The sequence below is a fragment of the Schistocerca cancellata genome, unplaced genomic scaffold, assembly GCF_023864275.1.
Source record: "Schistocerca cancellata isolate TAMUIC-IGC-003103 unplaced genomic scaffold, iqSchCanc2.1 HiC_scaffold_1102, whole genome shotgun sequence".
Taxonomy (NCBI): Eukaryota; Metazoa; Arthropoda; class Insecta; order Orthoptera; family Acrididae; genus Schistocerca; species Schistocerca cancellata.
The window spans coordinates 4,230,294-4,252,211 of record NW_026047101.1 but is presented as its reverse complement, the minus strand read 5'-3'; the positions used below and the strand labels follow the sequence as shown (position 1 = coordinate 4,252,211).

At 55.1% G+C, this 21,918-nt stretch overlaps 22 non-coding genes across 22 annotated transcripts; all 22 read left to right on the top strand.

Annotated features, from left to right (window-relative positions):
- The first annotated feature begins 578 nt into the window (after positions 1-578).
- LOC126155984 (5S ribosomal RNA) lies at positions 579-697 on the top strand. The gene has a single exon (XR_007533403.1). It is a non-coding gene; the product is annotated as a 5S ribosomal RNA (ribosomal RNA).
- An 849-nt stretch (positions 698-1,546) lies between these two features.
- LOC126155983 (5S ribosomal RNA) lies at positions 1,547-1,665 on the top strand. The gene has a single exon (XR_007533402.1). It is a non-coding gene; the product is annotated as a 5S ribosomal RNA (ribosomal RNA).
- An 849-nt stretch (positions 1,666-2,514) lies between these two features.
- LOC126156125 (5S ribosomal RNA) lies at positions 2,515-2,633 on the top strand. The gene has a single exon (XR_007533535.1). It is a non-coding gene; the product is annotated as a 5S ribosomal RNA (ribosomal RNA).
- Positions 2,634-3,540: 907 nt separating this feature from the next.
- LOC126155982 (5S ribosomal RNA) lies at positions 3,541-3,659 on the top strand. Its single transcript, XR_007533401.1, has one exon. It is a non-coding gene; the product is annotated as a 5S ribosomal RNA (ribosomal RNA).
- An 849-nt stretch (positions 3,660-4,508) lies between these two features.
- On the top strand, positions 4,509-4,627 carry LOC126156017 (5S ribosomal RNA). The gene has a single exon (XR_007533434.1). It is a non-coding gene; the product is annotated as a 5S ribosomal RNA (ribosomal RNA).
- Positions 4,628-5,459: 832 nt separating this feature from the next.
- On the top strand, positions 5,460-5,578 carry LOC126156015 (5S ribosomal RNA). Its single transcript, XR_007533432.1, has one exon. It is a non-coding gene; the product is annotated as a 5S ribosomal RNA (ribosomal RNA).
- An 857-nt stretch (positions 5,579-6,435) lies between these two features.
- On the top strand, positions 6,436-6,554 carry LOC126155962 (5S ribosomal RNA). The gene has a single exon (XR_007533383.1). It is a non-coding gene; the product is annotated as a 5S ribosomal RNA (ribosomal RNA).
- An 841-nt stretch (positions 6,555-7,395) lies between these two features.
- On the top strand, positions 7,396-7,514 carry LOC126156014 (5S ribosomal RNA). The gene has a single exon (XR_007533431.1). It is a non-coding gene; the product is annotated as a 5S ribosomal RNA (ribosomal RNA).
- Positions 7,515-8,386: 872 nt separating this feature from the next.
- LOC126155950 (5S ribosomal RNA) lies at positions 8,387-8,505 on the top strand. The gene has a single exon (XR_007533372.1). It is a non-coding gene; the product is annotated as a 5S ribosomal RNA (ribosomal RNA).
- Positions 8,506-9,356: 851 nt separating this feature from the next.
- Positions 9,357-9,475, top strand: LOC126155990 (5S ribosomal RNA). The gene has a single exon (XR_007533409.1). It is a non-coding gene; the product is annotated as a 5S ribosomal RNA (ribosomal RNA).
- An 856-nt stretch (positions 9,476-10,331) lies between these two features.
- Positions 10,332-10,450, top strand: LOC126155907 (5S ribosomal RNA). The gene has a single exon (XR_007533333.1). It is a non-coding gene; the product is annotated as a 5S ribosomal RNA (ribosomal RNA).
- An 846-nt stretch (positions 10,451-11,296) lies between these two features.
- On the top strand, positions 11,297-11,415 carry LOC126156013 (5S ribosomal RNA). Its single transcript, XR_007533430.1, has one exon. It is a non-coding gene; the product is annotated as a 5S ribosomal RNA (ribosomal RNA).
- An 847-nt stretch (positions 11,416-12,262) lies between these two features.
- On the top strand, positions 12,263-12,381 carry LOC126155931 (5S ribosomal RNA). Its single transcript, XR_007533354.1, has one exon. It is a non-coding gene; the product is annotated as a 5S ribosomal RNA (ribosomal RNA).
- An 845-nt stretch (positions 12,382-13,226) lies between these two features.
- LOC126155981 (5S ribosomal RNA) lies at positions 13,227-13,345 on the top strand. Its single transcript, XR_007533400.1, has one exon. It is a non-coding gene; the product is annotated as a 5S ribosomal RNA (ribosomal RNA).
- Positions 13,346-14,197: 852 nt separating this feature from the next.
- Positions 14,198-14,316, top strand: LOC126155999 (5S ribosomal RNA). The gene has a single exon (XR_007533417.1). It is a non-coding gene; the product is annotated as a 5S ribosomal RNA (ribosomal RNA).
- An 847-nt stretch (positions 14,317-15,163) lies between these two features.
- On the top strand, positions 15,164-15,282 carry LOC126155930 (5S ribosomal RNA). Its single transcript, XR_007533353.1, has one exon. It is a non-coding gene; the product is annotated as a 5S ribosomal RNA (ribosomal RNA).
- An 847-nt stretch (positions 15,283-16,129) lies between these two features.
- LOC126155980 (5S ribosomal RNA) lies at positions 16,130-16,248 on the top strand. The gene has a single exon (XR_007533399.1). It is a non-coding gene; the product is annotated as a 5S ribosomal RNA (ribosomal RNA).
- An 852-nt stretch (positions 16,249-17,100) lies between these two features.
- LOC126156012 (5S ribosomal RNA) lies at positions 17,101-17,219 on the top strand. The gene has a single exon (XR_007533429.1). It is a non-coding gene; the product is annotated as a 5S ribosomal RNA (ribosomal RNA).
- An 849-nt stretch (positions 17,220-18,068) lies between these two features.
- On the top strand, positions 18,069-18,187 carry LOC126155989 (5S ribosomal RNA). The gene has a single exon (XR_007533408.1). It is a non-coding gene; the product is annotated as a 5S ribosomal RNA (ribosomal RNA).
- Positions 18,188-19,033: 846 nt separating this feature from the next.
- Positions 19,034-19,152, top strand: LOC126155979 (5S ribosomal RNA). The gene has a single exon (XR_007533398.1). It is a non-coding gene; the product is annotated as a 5S ribosomal RNA (ribosomal RNA).
- An 852-nt stretch (positions 19,153-20,004) lies between these two features.
- LOC126156011 (5S ribosomal RNA) lies at positions 20,005-20,123 on the top strand. The gene has a single exon (XR_007533428.1). It is a non-coding gene; the product is annotated as a 5S ribosomal RNA (ribosomal RNA).
- Positions 20,124-20,973: 850 nt separating this feature from the next.
- LOC126156112 (5S ribosomal RNA) lies at positions 20,974-21,092 on the top strand. Its single transcript, XR_007533523.1, has one exon. It is a non-coding gene; the product is annotated as a 5S ribosomal RNA (ribosomal RNA).
- The last annotated feature ends 826 nt before the right edge of the window (positions 21,093-21,918 follow it).

Genomic DNA, 21,918 nt, shown 5'->3' with positions numbered 1-21,918 from the left:
TATTCCTTAGTCGTCTCGTCTCGCTCGTCTCGTCTCGTCCCGCAGACGTTTGTCGTGCTTGCGCTGTCATATGGACCACGACCCGAGCAGCAGCGAGCGGCAGTCGAGCAAAGTCGGGACAAGTCGGGACGGGGACAGGGACAGGGATAGGAATGGTGCGAATGCACTGCAAACTTACGCAGACACCTGGTGTGAGGCGAGGCGAGGCGAGGAGAGGCGAGGCGAGGAAGCCCACATCGCTACCAGTGGGCCCTCCAGCACGACACTGCCACACCCCGCACAGGCCCTCTGCTGAACACCAGGGACAAGATGCGTCCTCCGCTAGTGTCGAAGGCTGCACGCGCCCAGCGAATGACAGGGGGTGCAACGAGCAGCAGTGCGTCTCACACACGCGGCGGTGCGCCCGCCAATTCGGCCGTCACTCTGCTGGGACGCCGGGCGCGCCTCCCCGCGCCGTCCTCGAGGAACTGGCGGTTGCGGAAGGAAGCGCTTTCGTCAAATGCGGCCGAAAACTAACATTTTGTGTGTTGGGAGAAAAGCCGAACGCGAATTCTGCCGTGCTCCTACATTAGATGAGCGCCAACGGCCATACCATTATGAATACACCGGTTCTCGTCCGATCACCGAAGTTAAGCATCATCGGGCCCGACTAGTACTTGGATGGGTGACCGCCTGGGAAACCCGGGTGCTGTTGGCTCCCTTACTGTTTTTTTTTTTTTGTTATGTCGCCAGCCCAATTTTCAAACTACCTTTCTGTTGTGACAAAGATGCTTCCTTAAGCCTTTTAAACTACTGTAATGGAACGAAAATGCAGTAATTAACTCAGTTTGAGGGAGAATGTGCTAACCAAGTTTGCCAAGAAGACTTTGAAAACGACAAAACACTACGAATCGGCAGGTGATTTCTGAAATACGTCACCGCCTATTGTTGTGTAGGTGTGTTGAGTTCCAAATTTGATTTGTAACCACGAACTTATTCCTTAGTCGTCTCGTCTCGTCTCGTCTCGTCCCGCAGACGTTTGTCGTGCTTGCGCTGTCATATGGACCACGACCCGAGCGGCAGCGAGCGGCAGTCGAGCAAAGTCGGGACAAGTCGGGACGGGGACAGGGACAGGGATAGGAATGGTGCGAATGCACTGCAAACTACGCAGACACCTGGTGTGAGGCGAGGCGAGGCGAGGCGTGGCGAGGCGAGGAAGCCCACATCGCTACCAGTGGGCCCTCCAGCACGACACTGCCACACCCCGCACAGGCCCTCTGCTGAACACCAGGGACAAGATGCGTCCTCCGCTAGTGTCGAAGGCTGCACGCGCCCAGCGAATGACAGGGGGTGCAACGAGCAGCAGTGCGTCTCACACACGCGGCGGTGCGCCCGCCAATTCGGCCGTCACTCTGCTGGGACGCCGGGCGCGCCTCCCCGCGCCGTCCTCGAGGAACTGGCGGTTGCGGAAGGAAGCGCTTTCGTCAAATGCGGCCGAAAACTAACATTTTGTGTGTTGGGAGAAAAGCCGAACGCGAATTCTGCCGTGCTCCTACATTAGATGAGCGCCAACGGCCATACCATTATGAATACACCGGTTCTCGTCCGATCACCGAAGTTAAGCATCATCGGGCCCGACTAGTACTTGGATGGGTGACCGCCTGGGAAACCCGGGTGCTGTTGGCTCCCTTACTGTTTTTTTTTTTTTGTTATGTCGCCAGCCCAATTTTCAAACTACCTTTCTGTTGTGACAAAGATGCTTCCTTAAGCCTTTTAAACTACTGTAATGGAACGAAAATGCAGTAATTAACTCAGTTTGAGGGAGAATGTGCTAACCAAGTTTGCCAAGAAGACTTTGAAAACGACAAAACAGTACGAATCGGCAGGTGATTTCTGAAATACGTCACCGCCTATTGTTGTGTAGGTGTGTTGAGTTCCAAATTTGATTTGTAACCACGAACTTATTCCTTAGTCGTCTCGTCTCGTCTCGTCTCGTCCCGCAGACGTTTGTCGTGCTTGCGCTGTCATATGGACCACGACCCGAGCGGCAGCGAGCGGCAGTCGAGCAAAGTCGGGACAAGTCGGGACGGGGACAGGGACAGGGATAGGAATGGTGCGAATGCACTGCAAACTACGCAGACACCTGGTGTGAGGCGAGGCGAGGCGAGGCGTGGCGAGGCGAGGAAGCCCACATCGCTACCAGTGGGCCCTCCAGCACGACACTGCCACACCCCGCACAGGCCCTCCGCTGAACACCAGGGACAAGATGCGTCCTCCGCTAGTGTCGAAGGCTGCACGCGCCCAGCGAATGACAGGGGGTGCAACGAGCAGCAGTGCGTCTAACACACGCGGCGGTGCGCCCGCCAATTCGGCCGTCACTCTGCTGAGACGCCGGGCGTGCCTCCCCGCGCCGTCCTCGAGGAACTGGCGGTTGCGGAAGGAAGCGCTTTCGTCAAATGCGGCCGAAAACTAACATTTTGTGTGTTGGGAGAAAAGCCGAACGCGAATTCTGCCGTGCTCCTACATTAGATGAGCGTCAACGGCCATACCATGATGAATACACCGGTTCTCGTCCGATCACCGAAGTTTAGCATCATCGGGCCCGGCTAGTACTTGGATGGGTGACCGCCTGGGAAACCCGGGTGCTGCTGGCTCCCTTCCTGTTTTTTTTTTTGTTATGTCGCCAGCCCAATTTTCAAACTACCTTTCTGTTGTGACAAAGATGCTTCTTTAAGCCTTTTAAACTACTGTAATGGTACGAAAATGCAGTAATTAGTTTGAGGGAGAATGTGCTAACCAAGTTTGCCAAGAAGACTTTGAAAACGACAAAACAGTACGAATCGGCAGGTGATTTCTGAAATACGTCACCGCCTATTGTTGTGTAGGAGTGTAGAGTTCCAAATTTGATTTGTAACCACGAATTTATTCCTTAGTCGTCTCGTCTCGCTCGTCTCGTCTCGTCCCGCAGACGTTTGTCGTGCTTGCGCTGTCATATGGACCACGACCCGAGCGGCAGCGAGCGGCAGTCGAGCAAAGTCGGGACAAGTCGGGACAAGTCGGGACAAGTCGGGACAAGTCGGGACAAGTCGGGACAAGTCGGGACAAGTCGGGACGGGGACAGGGACAGGGATAGGAATGGTGCGAATGCACTGCAAACTTACGCAGACACCTGGTGTGAGGCGAGGCGAGGCGAGGCGAGGCGAGGCGAGGAAGCCCACATCGCTACCAGTGGGCCCTCCAGCACGACACTGCCACACCCCGCACAGGCCCTCTGCTGAACACCAGGGACAAGATGCGTCCTCCGCTAGTGTCGAAGGCTGCACGCGCCCAGCGAATGACAGGGGGTGCAACGAGCAGCAGTGCGTCTCACACACGCGGCGGTGCGCCCGCCAATTCGGCCGTCACTCTGCTGGGACGCCGGGCGCGCCTCCCCGCGCCGTCCTCGAGGAACTGGCGGTTGCGGAAGGAAGCGCTTTCGTCAAATGCGGCCGAAAACTAACATTTTGTGTGTTGGGAGAAAAGCCGAACGCGAATTCTGCCGTGCTCCTACATTAGATGAGCGCCAACGGCCATACCATTATGAATACACCGGTTCTCGTCCGATCACCGAAGTTAAGCATCATCGGGCCCGACTAGTACTTGGATGGGTGACCGCCTGGGAAACCCGGGTGCTGTTGGCTCCCTTACTGTTTTTTTTTTTTTGTTATGTCGCCAGCCCAATTTTCAAACTACCTTTCTGTTGTGACAAAGATGCTTCCTTAAGCCTTTTAAACTACTGTAATGGAACGAAAATGCAGTAATTAACTCAGTTTGAGGGAGAATGTGCTAACCAAGTTTGCCAAGAAGACTTTGAAAACGACAAAACACTACGAATCGGCAGGTGATTTCTGAAATACGTCACCGCCTATTGTTGTGTAGGTGTGTTGAGTTCCAAATTTGATTTGTAACCACGAACTTATTCCTTAGTCGTCTCGTCTCGTCTCGTCTCGTCCCGCAGACGTTTGTCGTGCTTGCGCTGTCATATGGACCACGACCCGTGCGGCAGCGAGCGGCAGTCGAGCAAAGTCGGGACAAGTCGGGACGGGGACAGGGACAGGGATAGGAATGGTGCGAATGCACTGCAAACTACGCAGACACCTGGTGTGAGGCGAGGCGAGGCGAGGCGTGGCGAGGCGAGGAAGCCCACATCGCTACCAGTGGGCCCTCCAGCACGACACTGCCACACCCCGCACAGGCCCTCCGCTGAACACCAGGGACAAGATGCGTCCTCCGCTAGTGTCGAAGGCTGCACGCGCCCAGCGAATGACAGGGGGTGCAACGAGCAGCAGTGCATCTAACACACGCGGCGGTGCGCCCGCCAATTCGGCCGTCACTCTGCTGGGACGCCGGGCGTGCCTCCCCGCGCCGTCCTCGAGGAACTGGCGGTTACGGAAGGAAGCGCTTTCGTCAAATGCGGCCGAAAACTAACATTTTGTGTGTTGGGAGAAAAGCCGAACGCGAATTCTGCCGTGCTCCTACATTAGATGAGCGTCAACGGCCATACCATGATGAATACACCGGTTCTCGTCCGATCACCGAAGTTAAGCATCATCGGGCCCGGCTAGTACTTGGATGGGTGACCGCCTGGGAAACCCGGGTGCTGCTGGCTCCCTTCCTGTTTTTTTTTTTGTTATGTCGCCAGCCCAATTTTCAAACTACCTTTCTGTTGTGACAAAGATGCTTCTTTAAGCCTTTTAAACTACTGTAATGGTACGAAAATGCAGTAATTAGTTTGAGGGAGAATGTGCTAACCAAGTTTGCCAAGAAGACTTTGAAAACGACAAAACAGTACGAATCGGCAGGTGATTTCTGAAATACGTCACCGCCTATTGTTGTGTAGGTGTGTTGAGTTCCAAATTTGATTTGTAACCACGAACTTATTCCTTAGTCGTCTCGTCTCGTCCCGCAGACGTTTGTCGTGCTTGCGCTGTCATATGGACCACGACCCGAGCGGCAGCGAGCGGCAGTCGAGCAAAGTCGGGACAAGTCGGGACGGGGACAGGGACAGGGATAGGAATGGTGCGAATGCACTGCAAACTACGCAGACACCTGGTGTGAGGCGAGGCGAGGCGAGGCGTGGCGAGGCGAGGAAGCCCACATCGCTACCAGTGGGCCCTCCAGCACGACACTGCCACACCCCGCACAGGCCCTCCGCTGAACACCAGGGACAAGATGCGTCCTCCGCTAGTGTCGAAGGCTGCACGCGCCCAGCGAATGACAGGGGGTGCAACGAGCAGCAGTGCGTCTAACACACGCGGCGGTGCGCCCGCCAATTCGGCCGTCACTCTGCTGGGACGCCGGGCGTGCCTCCCCGCGCCGTCCTCGAGGAACTGGCGGTTGCGGAAGGAAGCGCTTTCGTCAAATGCGGCCGAAAACTAACATTTTGTGTGTTGGGAGAAAAGCCGAACGCGAATTCTGCCGTGCTCCTACATTAGATGAGCGTCAACGGCCATACCATGATGAATACACCGGTTCTCGTCCGATCACCGAAGTTAAGCATCATCGGGCCCGGCTAGTACTTGGATGGGTGACCGCCTGGGAAACCCGGGTGCTGCTGGCTCCCTTCCTGTTTTTTTTTTTGTTATGTCGCCAGCCCAATTTTCAAACTACCTTTCTGTTGTGACAAAGATGCTTCATTAAGCCTTTTAAACTACTGTAATGGTACGAAAATGCAGTAATTAGTTTGAGGGAGAATGTGCTAACCAAGTTTGCCAAGAAGACTTTGAAAACGACAAAACAGTACGAATCGGCAGGTGATTTCTGAAATACGTCACCGCCTATTGTTGTGTAGGAGTGTAGAGTTCCAAATTTGATTTGTAACCACGAATTTATTCCTTAGTCGTCTCGTCTCGCTCGTCTCGTCTCGTCCCGCAGACGTTTGTCGTGCTTGCGCTGTCATATGGACCACGACCCGAGCGGCAGCGAGCGGCAGTCGAGCAAAGTCGGGACAAGTCGGGACGGGGACAGGGACAGGGATAGGAATGGTGCGAATGCACTGCAAACTTACGCAGACACCTGGTGTGAGGCAAGGCGAGGCGAGGCGAGGCGAGGCGAGGCGAGGCGAGGAAGCCCACATCGCTACCAGTGGGCCCTCCAGCACGACACTGCCACACCCCGCACAGGCCCTCTGCTGAACACCAGGGACAAGATGCGTCCTCCGCTAGTGTCGAAGGCTGCACGCGCCCAGCGAATGACAGGGGGTGTAACGAGCAGCAGTGCGTCTCACACACGCGGCGGTGCGCCCGCCAATTCGGCCGTCACTCTGCTGGGACGCCGGGCGCGCCTCCCCGCGCCGTCCTCGAGGAACTGGCGGTTGCGGAAGGAAGCGCTTTCGTCAAATGCGGCCGAAAACTAACATTTTGTGTGTTGGGAGAAAAGCCGAACGCGAATTCTGCCGAGCTCCTACATTAGATGAGCGCCAACGGCCATACCATGATGAATACACCGGTTCTCGTCCGATCACCGAAGTTAAGCATCATCGGGCCCGGCTAGTACTTGGATGGGTGACCGCCTGGGAAACCCGGGTGCTGTTGGCTCCCTTACTGTTTTTTTTTTGTTATGTCGCCAGCCCAATTTTCAAACTACCTTTCTGTTGTGACAAAGATGCTTCCTTAAGCCTTTTAAACTACTGTAATGGAACGAAAATGCAGTAATTAACTCAGTTTGAGGGAGAATGTGCTAACCAAGTTTGCCAAGAAGACTTTGAAAACGACAAAACAGTACGAATCGGCAGGTGATTTCTGAAATACGTCACCGCCTATTGTTGTGTAGGTGTGTTGAGTTCCAAATTTCATTTGTAACCACGAACTTATTCCTTAGTCGTCTCGTCTCGTCTCGTCTCGTCCCGCAGACGTTTGTCGTGCTTGCGCTGTCATATGGACCACGACCCGAGCGGCAGCGAGCGGCAGTCGAGCAAAGTCGGGACAAGTCGGGACGGGGACAGGGACAGGGATAGGAATGGTGCGAATGCACTGCAAACTACGCAGACACCTGGTGCGAGGCGAGGCGAGGCGTGGCGAGGCGAGGAAGCCCACATCGCTACCAGTGGGCCCTCCAGCACGACACTGCCACACCCCGCACAGGCCCTCCGCTGAACACCAGGGACAAGATGCGTCCTCCGCTAGTGTCGAAGGCTGCACGCGCCCAGCGAATGACAGGGGGTGCAACGAGCAGCAGTGCGTCTAACACACGCGGCGGTGCGCCCGCCAATTCGGCCGTCACTCTGCTGGGACGCCGGGCGTGCCTCCCCGCGCCGTCCTCGAGGAACTGGCGGTTGCGGAAGGAAGCGCTTTCGTCAAATGCGGCCGAAAACTAACATTTTGTGTGTTGGGAGAAAAGCCGAACGCGAATTCTGCCGTGCTCCTACATTAGATGAGCGTCAACGGCCATACCATGATGAATACACCGGTTCTCGTCCGATCACCGAAGTTAAGCATCATCGGGCCCGGCTAGTACTTGGATGGGTGACCGCCTGGGAAACCCGGGTGCTGCTGGCTCCCTTCCTGTTTTTTTTTTTGTTATGTCGCCAGCCCAATTTTCAAACTACCTTTCTGTTGTGACAAAGATGCTTCTTTAAGCCTTTTAAACTACTGTAATGGTACGAAAATGCAGTAATTAGTTTGAGGGAGAATGTGCTAACCAAGTTTGCCAAGAAGACTTTGAAAACGACAAAACAGTACGAATCGGCAGGTGATTTCTGAAATACGTCACCGCCTATTGTTGTGTAGGAGTGTAGAGTTCCAAATTTGATTTGTAACCACGAATTTATTCCTTAGTCGTCTCGTCTCGCTCGTCTCGTCTCGTCCCGCAGACGTTTGTCGTGCTTGCGCTGTCATATGGACCACGACCCGAGCGGCAGCGAGCGGCAGTCGAGCAAAGTCGGGACAAGTCGGGACGGGGACAGGGACAGGGATAGGAATGGTGCGAATGCACTGCAAACTTACGCAGACACCTGGTGTGAGGCAAGGCGAGGCGAGGCGAGGCGAGGCGAGGCGAGGCGAGGCGAGGCGAGGCGAGGAAGCCCACATCGCTACCAGTGGGCCCTCCAGCACGACACTGCCACACCCCGCACAGGCCCTCTGCTGAACACCAGGGACAAGATGCGTCCTCCGCTAGTGTCGAAGGCTGCACGCGCCCAGCGAATGACAGGGGGTGCAACGAGCAGCAGTGCGTCTCACACACGCGGCGGTGCGCCCGCCAATTCGGCCGTCACTCTGCTGGGACGCCGGGCGCGCCTCCCCGCGCCGTCCTCGAGGAACTGGCGGTTGCGGAAGGAAGCGCTTTCGTCAAATGCGGCCGAAAACTAACATTTTGTGTGTTGGGAGAAAAGCCGAACGCGAATTCTACCGTGCTCCTACATTAGATGAGCGCCAACGGCCATACCATGATGAATACACCGGTTCTCGTCCGATCACCGAAGTTAAGCATCATCGGGCCCGGCTAGTACTTGGATGGGTGACCGCCTGGGAAACCCGGGTGCTGTTGGCTCCCTTACTGTTTTTTTTTTGTTATGTCGCCAGCCCAATTTTCAAACTACCTTTCTGTTGTGACAAAGATGCTTCCTTAAGCCTTTTAAACTACTGTAATGGAACGAAAATGCAGTAATTAACTCAGTTTGAGGGAGAATGTGCTAACCAAGTTTGCCAAGAAGACTTTGAAAACGACAAAACAGTACGAATCGGCAGGTGATTTCTGAAATACGTCACCGCCTATTGTTGTGTAGGTGTGTTGAGTTCCAAATTTGATTTGTAACCACGAATTTATTCCTTAGTCGTCTCGTCTCGTCTCGTCTCGTCTCGTCCCGCAGACGTTTGTCGTGCTTGCGCTGTCATATGGACCACGACCCGAGCGGCAGCGAGCGGCAGTCGAGCAAAGTCGGGACAAGTCGGGACGGGGACAGGGACAGGGATAGGAACGGTGCGAATGCACTGCAAACTACGCAGACACCTGGTGTGAGGCGAGGCGAGGCGAGGCGTGGCGAGGCGAGGAAGCCCACATCGCTACCAGTGGGCCCTCCAGCACGACACTGCCACGCCCCGCACAGGCCCTCCGCTGAACACCAGGGACAAGATGCGTCCTCCGCTAGTGTCGAAGGCTGCACGCGCCCAGCAAATGACAGGGGGTGCAACGAGCAGCAGTGCGTCTAACACACGCGGCGGTGCGCCCGCCAATTCGGCCGTCACTCTGCTGGGACGCCGGGCGTGCCTCCCCGCGCCGTCCTCGAGGAACTGGCGGTTGCGGAAGGAAGCGCTTTCGTCAAATGCGGCCGAAAACTAACATTTTGTGTGTTGGGAGAAAAGCCGAACGCGAATTCTGCCGTGCTCCTACATTAGATGAGCGCCAACGGCCATACCATGATGAATACACCGGTTCTCGTCCGATCCCCGAAGTTAAGCATCATCGGGCCCGGCTAGTACTTGGATGGGTGACCGCCTGGGAAACCCGGGTGCTGTTGGCTCCCTTACTGTTTTTTTTTTGATATGTCGCCAGCCCAAGTTTCAAACTACCTTTCTGTTGTGACAAAGATGCTTCCTTAAGCCTTTTAAACTACTGTAATGGAACGAAAATACAGTAATTAACTCAGTTTGAGGGAGAATGTGCTAACCAAGTTTGCCAAGAAGACTTTGAAAACGACAAAACAGTACGAATCGGCAGGTGATTTCTGAAATACGTCACCGCCTATTGTTGTGTAGGTGTGTTGAGTTCCAAATTTGATTTGTAACCACGAACTTATTCCTTAGTCGTCTCGTCTCGTCTCGTCTCGTCTCGTCTCGTCCCGCAGACGTTTGTCGTGCTTGCGCTGTCATATGGACCACGACCCGAGCGGCAGCGAGCGGCAGTCGAGCAAAGTCGGGACAAGTCGGGACGGGGACAGGGACAGGGATAGGAATGGTGCGAATACACTGCAAACTACGCAGACACCTGGTTTGAGGCGAGGCGAGGCGAGGCGTGGCGAGGCGAGGAAGCCCACATCGCTACCAGTGGGCCCTCCAGCACGACACTGCCACACCCCGCACAGGCCCTCTGCTGAACACCAGGGACAAGATGCGTCCTCCGCTAGTGTCGAAGGCTGCACGCGCCCAGCGAATGACAGGGGGTGCAACGAGCAGCAGTGCGTCTCACACACGCGGCGGTGCGCCCGCCAATTCGGCCGTCACTCTGCTGGGACGCCGGGCGCGCCTCCCCGCGCCGTCCTCGAGGAACTGGCGGTTGCGGAAGGAAGCGCTTTCGTCAAATGCGGCCGAAAACTAACATTTTGTGTGTTGGGAGAAAAGCCGAACGCGAATTCTGCCGTGCTCCTACATTAGATGAGCGCCAACGGCCATACCATGATGAATACACCGGTTCTCGTCCGATCACCGAAGTTAAGCATCATCGGGCCCGACTAGTACTTGGATGGGTGACCACCTGGGAAACCCGGGTGCTGTTGGCTCCCTTACTGTTTTTTTTTTGATATGTCGCCAGCCCAATTTTCAAACTACCTTTCTGTTGTGACAAAGATGCTTCCTTAAGCCTTTTAAACTACTGTAATGGAACGAAAATGCAGTTATTAACTCAGTTTGAGGGAGAATGTGCTAACCAAGTTTGCCAAGAAGACTTTGAAAACGACAAAACAGTACGAATCGGCAGGTGATTTCTGAAATACGTCACCGCCTATTGTTGTGTAGGTGTGTTGAGTTCCAAATTTGATTTGTAACCACGAACTTATTCCTTAGTCGTCTCGTCTCGTCTCGTCTCGTCCCGCAGACGTTTGTCGTGCTTGCGCTGTCATATGGACCACGACCCGAGCGGCAGCGAGCGGCAGTCGAGCAAAGTCGGGACAAGTCGGGACGGGGACAGGGACAGGGATAGGAATGGTGCGAATACACTGCAAACTACGCAGACACCTGGTGTGAGGCGAGGCGAGGCGAGGCGTGGCGAGGCGAGGAAGCCCACATCGCTACCAGTGGGCCCTCCAGCACGACACTGCCACACCCCGCACAGGCCCTCCGCTGAACACCAGGGACAAGATGCGTCCTCCGCTAGTGTCGAAGGCTGCACGCGCCCAGCGAATGACAGGGGGTGCAACGAGCAGCAGTGCGTCTAACACACGCGGCGGTGCGCCCGCCAATTCGGCCGTCACTCTGCTGGGACGCCGGGCGTGCCTCCCCGCGCCGTCCTCGAGGAACTGGCGGTTGCGGAAGGAAGCGCTTTCGTCAAATGCGGCCGAAAACTAACATTTTGTGTGTTGGGAGAAAAGCCGAACGCGAATTCTGCCGTGCTCCTACATTAGATGAGCGTCAACGGCCATACCATGATGAATACACCGGTTCTCGTCCGATCACCGAAGTTAAGCATCATCGGGCCCGGCTAGTACTTGGATGGGTGACCGCCTGGGAAACCCGGGTGCTGCTGGCTCCCTTCCTGTTTTTTTTTTTGTTATGTCGCCAGCCCAATTTTCAAACTACCTTTCTGTTGTGACAAAGATGCTTCTTTAAGCCTTTTAAACTACTGTAATGGTACGAAAATGCAGTAATTAGTTTGAGGGAGAATGTGCTAACCAAGTTTGCCAAGAAGACTTTGAAAACGACAAAACAGTACGAATCGGCAGGTGATTTCTGAAATACGTCACCGCCTATTGTTGTGTAGGTGTGTTGAGTTCCAAATTTGATTTGTAACCACGAATTTATTCCTTAGTCGTCTCGTCTCGTCTCGTCTCGTCTCGTCCCGCAGACGTTTGTCGTGCTTGCGCTGTCATATGGACCACGACCCGAGCGGCAAGGAGCGGCAGTCGAGCAAAGTCGGGACAAGTCGGGACGGGGACAGGGACAGGGATAGGAATGGTGCGAATGCACTGCAAACTACGCAGACACCTGGTGTGAGGCGAGGCGAGGCGAGGCGTGGCGAGGCGAGGTAGCCCACATCGCTACCAGTGGGCCCTCCAGCACGACACTGCCACACCCCGCACAGGCCCTCCGCTGAACACCAGGGACAAGATGCGTCCTCCGCTAGTGTCGAAGGCTGCACGCGCCCAGCGAATGACAGGGGGTGCAACGAGCAGCAGTGCGTCTAACACACGCGGCGGTGCTCCCGCCAATTCGGCCGTCACTCTGCTGGGACGCCGGGCGTGCCTCCCCGCGCCGTCCTCGAGGAACTGGCGGTTGCGGAAGGAAGCGCTTTCGTCAAATGCGGCCGAAAACTAACATTTTGTGTGTTGGGAGAAAAGCCGAACGCGAATTCTGCCGTGCTCCTACATTAGATGAGCGCCAACGGCCATACCATGATGAATACACCGGTTCTCGTCCGATCACCGAAGTTAAGCATCATCGGGTCCGGCTAGTACTTGGATGGGTGACCGCCTGGGAAACCCGGGTGCTGTTGGCTCCCTTACTGTTTTTTTTTGTTATGTCGCCAGCCCAATTTTCAAACTACCTTTCTGTTGTGACAAAGATGCTTCCTTATGCCTTTTAAACTACTGTAATGGAACGAAAATGCAGTAATTAACTCAGTTTGAGGGAGAATGTGCTAACCAAGTTTGCCAAGAAGACTTTGAAAACGACAAAACAGTACGAATCGGCAGGTGATTTCTGAAATACGTCACCGCCTATTGTCGTGTAGGAGTGTAGAGTTCCAAATTTGATTTGTAAACACGAATTTATTCCTTAGTCGTCTCGTCTCGTCTTATCTCGTCTCGTCTCGTCCCGCAGACGTTTGTCGTTCTTGCGCTGTCATATGGACCACGACCCGAGCGGCAGCGAGCGGCAGTCGAGCAAAGTCGGCACAAGTCGGGACGGGGACAGGGACAGGGATAGGAATGGTGCGAATGCACTGCAAACTACGCAGACACCTGGTGTGAGGCGAGGCGAGGCGAGGCGAGGAAGCCCACATCGCTACCAGTGGGCCCTCCAGCACGACACTGCCACACCCCGCACAGGCCCTCCGCTGAACACCAGGGACAAGATGCGTCCTCCGCTAGTGTCGAAGGCTGCACGCGCCCAGCGAATGACAGGGGGTGCAACGAGCAGCAGTGCGTCTCACACACGCGGCGGTGCGCCCGCCAATTCGGCCGTCACTCTGCTGGGACGCCGGGCGCGCCTCCCCGCGCCGTCCTCGAGGAACTGGCGGTTGCGGAAGGAAGCGCTTTCGTCAAATGCGGCCGAAAACTAACATTTTGTGTGTTGGGAGAAAAGCCGAACGCGAATTCTGCCGTGCTCCTACATTAGATGAGCGCCAACGGCCATACCATGATGAATACACCGGTTCTCGTCCGATCACCGAAGTTAAGAATCATCGGGCCCGGCTAGTACTTGGATGGGTGACCACCTGGGAAACCCGGGTGCTGTTGGCTCCCTTCCTGTTTTTTTTTTTGTTATGTCGACAGCCCAATTTTCAAACCACCTTTCTGTTGTGACAAAGATGCTTCCTTAAGCCTTTTAAACTACTGTAATGGTACGAAAATGCAGTAATTAACTCAGTTTGAGGGAGAATGTGCTAACCAAGTTTGCCAAGAAGACTTTGAAAACGACAAAACAGTACGAATCGGAAGGTTATTTCTGAAATACGTCACCGCCTATTGTTGTGTAGGAGTGTAGAGTTCCAAATTTGATTTGTAACCACGAATTTATTCCTTAGTCGTCTCGTCTCGTCTCGTCTCGTCTCGTCCCGCAGACGTTTGTCGTGCTTGCGCTGTCATATGGACCACGACCCGAGCGGCAGCGAGCGGCAGTCGAGCAAAGTCGGGACAAGTCGGGACGGGGACAGGGACAGGGATAGGAATGGTGCGAATACACTGCAAACTACGCAGACACCTGGTGTGAGGCGAGGCGAGGCGAGGCGTGGCGAGGCGAGGAAGCCCACATCGCTACCAGTGGGCCCTCCAGCACGACACTGCCACACCCCGCACAGGCCCTCCGCTGAACACCAGGGACAAGATGCGTCCTCCGCTAGTGTCGAAGGCTGCACGCGCCCAGCGAATGACAGGGGGTGCAACGAGCAGCAGTGCGTCTAACACACGCGGCGGTGCGCCCGCCAATTCGGCCGTCACTCTGCTGGGACGCCGGGCGTGCCTCCCCGCGCCGTCCTCGAGGAACTGGCGGTTGCGGAAGGAAGCGCTTTCGTCAAATGCGGCCGAAAACTAACATTTTGTGTGTTGGGAGAAAAGCCGAACGCGAATTCTGCCGTGCTCCTACATTAGATGAGCGTCAACGGCCATACCATGATGAATACACCGGTTCTCGTCCGATCACCGAAGTTAAGCATCATCGGGCCCGGCTAGTACTTGGATGGGTGACCACCTGGGAAACCCGGGTGCTGCTGGCTCCCTTCCTGTTTTTTTTTTTGTTATGTCGCCAGCCCAATTTTCAAACTACCTTTCTGTTGTGACAAAGATGCTTCTTTAAGCCTTTTAAACTACTGTAATGGTACGAAAATGCAGTAATTAGTTTGAGGGAGAATGTGCTAACCAAGTTTGCCAAGAAGACTTTGAAAACGACAAAACAGTACGAATCGGCAGGTGATTTCTGAAATACGTCACCGCCTATTGTTGTGTAGGTGTGTTGAGTTCCAAATTTGATTTGTAACCACGAATTTATTCCTTAGTCGTCTCGTCTCGTCTCGTCTCGTCTCGTCCCGCAGACGTTTGTCGTGCTTGCGCTGTCATATGGACCACGACCCGAGCGGCAAGGAGCGGCAGTCGAGCAAAGTCGGGACAAGTCGGGACGGGGACAGGGACAGGGATAGGAATGGTGCGAATGCACTGCAAACTACGCAGACACCTGGTGTGAGGCGAGGCGAGGCGAGGCGTGGCGAGGCGAGGTAGCCCACATCGCTACCAGTGGGCCCTCCAGCACGACACTGCCACACCCCGCACAGGCCCTCCGCTGAACACCAGGGACAAGATGCGTCCTCCGCTAGTGTCGAAGGCTGCACGCGCCCAGCGAATGACAGGGGGTGCAACGAGCAGCAGTGCGTCTAACACACGCGGCGGTGCTCCCGCCAATTCGGCCGTCACTCTGCTGGGACGCCGGGCGTGCCTCCCCGCGCCGTCCTCGAGGAACTGGCGGTTGCGGAAGGAAGCGCTTTCGTCAAATGCGGCCGAAAACTAACATTTTGTGTGTTGGGAGAAAAGCCGAACGCGAATTCTGCCGTGCTCCTACATTAGATGAGCGCCAACGGCCATACCATGATGAATACACCGGTTCTCGTCCGATCACCGAAGTTAAGCATCATCGGGTCCGGCTAGTACTTGGATGGGTGACCGCCTGGGAAACCCGGGTGCTGTTGGCTCCCTTACTGTTTTTTTTTTTGTTATGTCGCCAGCCCAATTTTCAAACTACCTTTCTGTTGTGACAAAGATGCTTCCTTATGCCTTTTAAACTACTGTAATGGAACGAAAATGCAGTAATTAACTCAGTTTGAGGGAGAATGTGCTAACCAAGTTTGCCAAGAAGACTTTGAAAACGACAAAACAGTACGAATCGGCAGGTGATTTCTGAAATACGTCACCGCCTATTGTCGTGTAGGAGTGTAGAGTTCCAAATTTGATTTGTAACCACGAATTTATTCCTTAGTCGTCTCGTCTCGTCTTATCTCGTCTCGTCTCGTCCCGCAGACGTTTGTCGTTCTTGCGCTGTCATATGGACCACGACCCGAGCGGCAGCGAGCGGCAGTCGAGCAAAGTCGGCACAAGTCGGGACGGGGACAGGGACAGGGATAGGAATGGTGCGAATGCACTGCAAACTACGCAGACACCTGGTGTGAGGCGAGGCGAGGCGAGGCGAGGAAGCCCACATCGCTACCAGTGGGCCCTCCAGCACGACACTGCCACACCCCGCACAGGCCCTCCGCTGAACACCAGGGACAAGATGCGTCCTCCGCTAGTGTCGAAGGCTGCACGCGCCCAGCGAATGACAGGGGGTGCAACGAGCAGCAGTGCGTCTCACACACGCGGCGGTGCGCCCGCCAATTCGGCCGTCACTCTGCTGGGACGCCGGGCGCGCCTCCCCGCGCCGTCCTCGAGGAACTGGCGGTTGCGGAAGGAAGCGCTTTCGTCAAATGCGGCCGAAAACTAACATTTTGTGTGTTGGGAGAAAAGCCGAACGCGAATTCTGCCGTGCTCCTACATTAGATGAGCGCCAACGGCCATACCATGATGAATACACCGGTTCTCGTCCGATCACCGAAGTTAAGAATCATCGGGCCCGGCTAGTACTTGGATGGGTGACCACCTGGGAAACCCGGGTGCTGTTGGCTCCCTTCCTGTTTTTTTTTTTGTTATGTCGCCAGCCCAATTTTCAAACCACCTTTCTGTTGTGACAAAGATGCTTCCTTAAGCCTTTTAAACTACTGTAATGGTACGAAAATGCAGTAATTAACTCAGTTTGAGGGAGAATGTGCTAACCAAGTTTGCCAAGAAGACTTTGAAAACGACAAAACAGTACGAATCGGAAGGTTATTTCTGAAATACGTCACCGCCTATTGTTGTGTAGGAGTGTAGAGTTCCAAATTTGATTTGTAACCACGAATTTATTCCTTAGTCGTCTCGTCTCGTCTCGTCTCGTCTCGTCCCGCAGACGTTTGTCGTGCTTGCGCTGTCATATGGACCACGACCCGAGCGGCAGCGAGCGGCAGTCGAGCAAAGTCGGGACAAGTCGGGACGGGGACAGGGACAGGGATAGGAATGGTGCGAATGCACTGCAAACTACGCAGACACCTGGTGTGAGGCGAGGCGAGGCGAGGCGTGGCGAGGCGAGGTAGCCCACATCGCTACCAGTGGGCCCTCCAGCACGACACTGCCACACCCCGCACAGGCCCTCCGCTGAACACCAGGGACAAGATGCGTCCTCCGCTAGTGTCGAAGGCTGCACGCGCCCAGCGAATGACAGGGGGTGCAACGAGCAGCAGTGCGTCTAACACACGCGGCGGTGCGCCCGCCAATTCGGCCGTCACTCTGCTGGGACGCCGGGCGTGCCTCCCCGCGCCGTCCTCGAGGAACTGGCGGTTGCGGAAGGAAGCGCTTTCGTCAAATGCGGCCGAAAACTAACATTTTGTGTGTTGGGAGAAAAGCCGAACGCGAATTCTGCCGTGCTCCTACATTAGATGAGCGTCAACGGCCATACCATGATGAATACACCGGTTCTCGTCCGATCACCGAAGTTAAGCATCATCGGGCCCGGCTAGTACTTGGATGGGTGACCGCCTGGGAAACCCGGGTGCTGCTGGCTCCCTTCCTGTTTTTTTTTTTTTGTTATGTCGCCAGCCCAATTTTCAAACTACCTTTCTGTTGTGACAAAGATGCTTCTTTAAGCCTTTTAAACTACTGTAATGGTACGAAAATGCAGTAATTAGTTTGAGGGAGAATGTGCTAACCAAGTTTGCCAAGAAGACTTTGAAAACGACAAAACAGTACGAATCGGCAGGTGATTTCTGAAATACGTCACCGCCTATTGTTGTGTAGGTGTGTTGAGTTCCAAATTTGATTTGTAACCACGAATTTATTCCTTAGTCGTCTCGTCTCGTCTCGTCTCGTCTCGTCCCGCAGACGTTTGTCGTGCTTGCGCTGTCATATGGACCACGACCCGAGCGGCAGCGAGCGGCAGTCGAGCAAAGTCGGGACAAGTCGGGACGGGGACAGGGACAGGGATAGGAATGGTGCGAATGCACTGCAAACTACGCAGACACCTGGTGTGAGGCGAGGCGAGGCGAGGCGTGGCGAGGCGAGGTAGCCCACATCGCTACCAGTGGGCCCTCCAGCACGACACTGCCACACCCCGCACAGGCCCTCCGCTGAACACCAGGGACAAGATGCGTCCTCCGCTAGTGTCGAAGGCTGCACGCGCCCAGCGAATGACAGGGGGTGCAACGAGCAGCAGTGCGTCTAACACACGCGGCGGTGCTCCCGCCAATTCGGCCGTCACTCTGCTGGGACGCCGGGCGTGCCTCCCCGCGCCGTCCTCGAGGAACTGGCGGTTGCGGAAGGAAGCGCTTTCGTCAAATGCGGCCGAAAACTAACATTTTGTGTGTTGGGAGAAAAGCCGAACGCGAATTCTGCCGTGCTCCTACATTAGATGAGCGCCAACGGCCATACCATGATGAATACACCGGTTCACGTCCGATCACCGAAGTTAAGCATCATCGGGTCCGGCTAGTACTTGGATGGGTGACCGCCTGGGAAACCCGGGTGCTGTTGGCTCCCTTACTGTTTTTTTTTTGTTATGTCGCCAGCCCAATTTTCAAACTACCTTTCTGTTGTGACAAAGATGCTTCCTTATGCCTTTTAAACTACTGTAATGGAACGAAAATGCAGTAATTAACTCAGTTTGAGGGAGAATGTGCTAACCAAGTTTGCCAAGAAGACTTTGAAAACGACAAAACAGTACGAATCGGCAGGTGATTTCTGAAATACGTCACCGCCTATTGTCGTGTAGGAGTGTAGAGTTCCAAATTTGATTTGTAACCACGAATTTATTCCTTAGTCGTCTCGTCTCGTCTTATCTCGTCTCGTCTCGTCCCGCAGACGTTTGTCGTTCTTGCGCTGTCATATGGACCACGACCCGAGCGGCAGCGAGCGGCAGTCGAGCAAAGTCGGCACAAGTCGGGACGGGGACAGGGACAGGGATAGGAATGGTGCGAATGCACTGCAAACTACGCAGACACCTGGTGTGAGGCGAGGCGAGGCGAGGCGAGGAAGCCCACATCGCTACCAGTGGGCCCTCCAGCACGACACTGCCACACCCCGCACAGGCCCTCCGCTGAACACCAGGGACAAGATGCGTCCTCCGCTAGTGTCGAAGGCTGCACGCGCCCAGCGAATGACAGGGGGTGCAACGAGCAGCAGTGCGTCTCACACACGCGGCGGTGCGCCCGCCAATTCGGCCGTCACTCTGCTGGGACGCCGGGCGCGCCTCCCCGCGCCGTCCTCGAGGAACTGGCGGTTGCGGAAGGAAGCGCTTTCGTCAAATGCGGCCGAAAACTAACATTTTGTGTGTTGGGAGAAAAGCCGAACGCGAATTCTGCCGTGCTCCTACATTAGATGAGCGCCAACGGCCATACCATGATGAATACACCGGTTCTCGTCCGATCACCGAAGTTAAGAATCATCGGGCCCGGCTAGTACTTGGATGGGTGACCACCTGGGAAACCCGGGTGCTGTTGGCTCCCTTCCTGTTTTTTTTTTTGTTATGTCGACAGCCCAATTTTCAAACCACCTTTCTGTTGTGACAAAGATGCTTCCTTAAGCCTTTTAAACTACTGTAATGGTACGAAAATGCAGTAATTAACTCAGTTTGAGGGAGAATGTGCTAACCAAGTTTGCCAAGAAGACTTTGAAAACGACAAAACAGTACGAATCGGAAGGTTATTTCTGAAATACGTCACCGCCTATTGTTGTGTAGGAGTGTAGAGTTCCAAATTTGATTTGTAACCACGAATTTATTCCTTAGTCGTCTCGTCTCGTCTCGTCTCGTCTCGTCCCGCAGACGTTTGTCGTGCTTGCGCTGTCATATGGACCACGACCCGAGCGGCAGCGAGCGGCAGTCGAGCAAAGTCGGGACAAGTCGGGACGGGGACAGGGACAGGGATAGGAATGGTGCGAATGCACTGCAAACTACGCAGACACCTGGTGTGAGGCGAGGCGAGGCGAGGCGTGGCGAGGCGAGGTAGCCCACATCGCTACCAGTGGGCCCTCCAGCACGACACTGCCACACCCCGCACAGGCCCTCCGCTGAACACCAGGGACAAGATGCGTCCTCCGCTAGTGTCGAAGGCTGCACGCGCCCAGCGAATGACAGGGGGTGCAACGAGCAGCAGTGCGTCTAACACACGCGGCGGTGCGCTCGCCAATTCGGCCGTCACTCTGCTGGGACGCCGGGCGTGCCTCCCCGCGCCGTCCTCGAGGAACTGGCGGTTGCGGAAGGAAGCGCTTTCGTCAAATGCGGCCGAAAACTAACATTTTGTGTGTTGGGAGAAAAGCCGAACGCGAATTCTGCCGTGCTCCTACATTAGATGAGCGTCAACGGCCATACCATGATGAATACACCGGTTCTCGTCCGATCACCGAAGTTAAGCATCATCGGGCCCGGCTAGTACTTGGATGGGTGACCGCCTGGGAAACCCGGGTGCTGCTGGCTCCCTTCCTGTTTTTTTTTTTTTTGTTATGTCGCCAGCCCAATTTTCAAACTACCTTTCTGTTGTGACAAAGATGCTTCTTTAAGCCTTTTAAACTACTGTAATGGTACGAAAATGCAGTAATTAGTTTGAGGGAGAATGTGCTAACCAAGTTTGCCAAGAAGACTTTGAAAACGACAAAACAGTACGAATCGGCAGGTGATTTCTGAAATACGTCACCGCCTATTGTTGTGTAGGTGTGTTGAGTTCCAAATTTGATTTGTAACCACGAATTTATTCCTTAGTCGTCTCGTCTCGTCTCGTCTCGTCTCGTCCCGCAGACGTTTGTCGTGCTTGCGCTGTCATATGGACCACGACCCGAGCGGCAGCGAGCGGCAGTCGAGCAAAGTCGGGACAAGTCGGGACGGGGACAGGGACAGGGATAGGAATGGTGCGAATGCACTGCAAACTACGCAGACACCTGGTGTGAGGCGAGGCGAGGCGAGGCGTGGCGAGGCGAGGTAGCCCACATCGCTACCAGTGGGCCCTCCAGCACGACACTGCCACACCCCGCACAGGCCCTCCGCTGAACACCAGGGACAAGATGCGTCCTCCGCTAGTGTCGAAGGCTGCACGCGCCCAGCGAATGACAGGGGGTGCAACGAGCAGCAGTGCGTCTAACACACGCGGCGGTGCTCCCGCCAATTCGGCCGTCACTCTGCTGGGACGCCGGGCGTGCCTCCCCGCGCCGTCCTCGAGGAACTGGCGGTTGCGGAAGGAAGCGCTTTCGTCAAATGCGGCCGAAAACTAACATTTTGTGTGTTGGGAGAAAAGCCGAACGCGAATTCTGCCGTGCTCCTACATTAGATGAGCGCCAACGGCCATACCATGATGAATACACCGGTTCTCGTCCGATCACCGAAGTTAAGCATCATCGGGTCCGGCTAGTACTTGGATGGGTGACCGCCTGGTAAACCCGGGTGCTGTTGGCTCCCTTACTGTTTTTTTTTTGTTATGTCGCCAGCCCAATTTTCAAACTACCTTTCTGTTGTGACAAAGATGCTTCCTTATGCCTTTTAAACTACTGTAATGGAACGAAAATGCAGTAATTAACTCAGTTTGAGGGAGAATGTGCTAACCAAGTTTGCCAAGAAGACTTTGAAAACGACAAAACAGTACGAATCGGCAGGTGATTTCTGAAATACGTCACCGCCTATTGTCGTGTAGGAGTGTAGAGTTCCAAATTTGATTTGTAACCACGAATTTATTCCTTAGTCGTCTCGTCTCGTCTTATCTCGTCTCGTCTCGTCCCGCAGACGTTTGTCGTTCTTGCGCTGTCATATGGACCACGACCCGAGCGGCAGCGAGCGGCAGTCGAGCAAAGTCGGCACAAGTCGGGACGGGGACAGGGACAGGGATAGGAATGGTGCGAATGCACTGCAAACTACGCAGACACCTGGTGTGAGGCGAGGCGAGGCGAGGCGAGGAAGCCCACATCGCTACCAGTGGGCCCTCCAGCACGACACTGCCACACCCCGCACAGGCCCTCCGCTGAACACCAGGGACAAGATGCGTCCTCCGCTAGTGTCGAAGGCTGCACGCGCCCAGCGAATGACAGGGGGTGCAACGAGCAGCAGTGCGTCTCACACACGCGGCGGTGCGCCCGCCAATTCGGCCGTCACTCTGCTGGGACGCCGGGCGCGCCTCCCCGCGCCGTCCTCGAGGAACTGGCGGTTGCGGAAGGAAGCGCTTTCGTCAAATGCGGCCGAAAACTAACATTTTGTGTGTTGGGAGAAAAGCCGAACGCGAATTCTGCCG